We start from the raw sequence: 2562 nt of genomic DNA, 5'->3' as shown, positions 1-2562 counted from the left end.
TCAAAAAGGACCATCTGAGGCCATGGTAGGATTTTGGGCTTTGTCTGAGGGCATCGAAGCACATTGATGCAGGATCTTTGCATTTCAGAAAGACACTTCTGGCTGCATTCTTGAGGATAGGCTAAGGGTTCAGGGACTGAATCTCAGGTGAGGTGTTGCAATATGCAGTGAGAACATTGATGGCCATGATTGTGAGAACAAAGCAGTGAAGGGACAAGGAATGGTAAAAAGGATGGAGATTCAACTGTGAGTAGAGCATAGAGCCTTGGTAGTTTGAGACAGTCACGGTGGTAGTTTGAAATCATACTAACACCACAGACATTGGCAAACACAGAAATAGGCTTTTCCCCCTTGACAGCCCTTTTTAAAGATTTACCAGAATGCCACAGAGAACATATTTGAAATAGAAACAAATTTATATTCTATATTTCTTTGGTTTGTAAAGACAGTTATATTAGTGGCTCTGAGACCACCCTAGCTATTAAATTATTTTAATGATTTGGAGTCTTTCGGGTAGCCTCTGAGTTTCCAGGTGTTTATATTCATTCAGGGGGAGTTTAGAGTTAGAGTTGTATGAACAAACAAAAGAAGTGCATTCTAAAGAAAAGGGTTAGATTTAAGAATATTGCCTTAAGCCATAGTCTCTGTAATAAAAAATAACGTTCAATCCTAAAATCTTAGTGGATTTATTTTGTATACGTATATATTTATATATTTATTTATACATTCTAGAAGGCCTACTTTCTAACAGGGGCAACCAATCAGGGTCAAGAAGCTAGTGGGGTTTTAATGGTCTCATCTTTCCCCTTCTATTCCACCTGGGAATTATCAGAGGTGACAGAACTGAGGTTTATCATAAGTTAGAGCAGAAGTCGATGGGGTACAGTAGATCCAAGGTGGGGGCGAGTGGCAGGAACAAGCCTTTGTAAGAGTGGCTCCATCCTGCATGGTCACTGCTTTCCTTCTGCTGGGCAGCTCTCCAAAAGGAGCAGGTGAAGAAGTTTGGTAGTCATAGATGCAAGGNGTAACAGAAACCAAAAAAAATGTGTTTGAAAACAATAGTACTAAAAATCTGATTTCTGAGGGAAATGTTAGGACACATTATTTATTTGTTTGTTTATCTATCTATCTATCTATCATCTATTTATTTAATAAGAAAGTGATAAAACACTGCTTCTTATGGTTAATATTGAAATTTTTTCCTTTGGAGCAGGAAAATGAAAGCTGCTGTAGCCAGGGAGGGAAGGAGGAAAGAGATGAAAAGGATGGTAAGTTTTCATACCATGAATGCTAGATGTTAGATTCAAAAATGTTTGCAATATATTGTAAAGAATGGAGCATATAATGACAGTTGTTAAGCAAGAGAAATGGAATTTTTATTAGGTTAAGTAAATTAAATTTATGTTTTAAAAAATATATGGTTGATACAAAGTGAACAAATCTATGCAATTGATAAAAGCATTTTAAAATATGTTTTCACTTGATTAAAAAAATTAACACCTGGATTTTTGTATATGGCAAAAACATCAGTCATAGCTGTTTTTGTAGATACTATACATATATATTATGTATAGATATAATGTATAATATAGAAGATAACAATCTAACATAAGTTGTATTTTAAAGGTTGCATGAAAGCCATGACTGGCTTGTTAATTCACTTGCTTGTTTAGAATCTCAGAAAACTTATTTTGAATCTCAAAAAAAAAGGAAATTCAATTTTTCAGCTGAACTGTGACTTTGCTACTTGAAAATCTGCTCAAATTTTAAATTATGTTTTTAAAAGTCCTTTAGACATTTTAGTCTTAGCTTATGAAAAGGCTATATAAAAGTATGTTCTCTTTTATCAAAAATATCTCTATTACCTTCTGTCTTGAAACATGCCTAATTCGCTTGACTTTAGGGTCACAGGTAAAACCCAAGACTGTTGATGAGTAAGTAGCTATTATATGTATGTGGAGACATAACACAGCACACTGAAGTCAGGGTTAAGAGCTTGATGCAATAGGAAGAGAAAGAACAGAGTTGATTACGAAGGGTTTACCTTTTATAGATCCAGGGGAGCTGATTTGGGACAGACTTATAAGGGAGGTGAGTCATTGGGAGAATTTTCAAGAGTTGAATCATTATTGTGAAGAAAGGGGTGGAAAACCTGTTCTAGGCAAGAGGGAAGAAGGAATGGTGTCATGTAGGGAAAATGCAAAGCAATTGTGAGAAGATAAGATTTTGGGAGGTGATATTTCCTCTTTGGCATGTTGATTGAATGTTGAATTGAGAAGCAAGTCAAAATAGAGAAAGTCTCTCCACTTATAAAGAAATGCAAATAAGCCTTCTAAAGCTTTCAACATTAAAAACTTTCCTGAACCCAAATCCCTCACACCATAATCAACAAGACAAAGTCTCAAATCCCCAAATCTTTGAAAGGTGAAAAATTTTTGTGGCAAAATCTGACCTGGTCTGAACCGACACAGTGCTATTATAGTCTCTCTTTATCACATTTGATGACACTATTCATAGGTGTGAGTTGACTGCAGGAATATGAATGTGCTTGATTGAAGTTCC

This window comes from Hipposideros armiger, unplaced genomic scaffold (assembly GCF_001890085.2).
Source record: "Hipposideros armiger isolate ML-2016 unplaced genomic scaffold, ASM189008v1 scaffold_16, whole genome shotgun sequence".
Taxonomy (NCBI): Eukaryota; Metazoa; Chordata; class Mammalia; order Chiroptera; family Hipposideridae; genus Hipposideros; species Hipposideros armiger.
The sequence above is the reverse complement of the archived record's forward strand: the minus strand, read 5'-3'. Positions refer to the sequence as shown.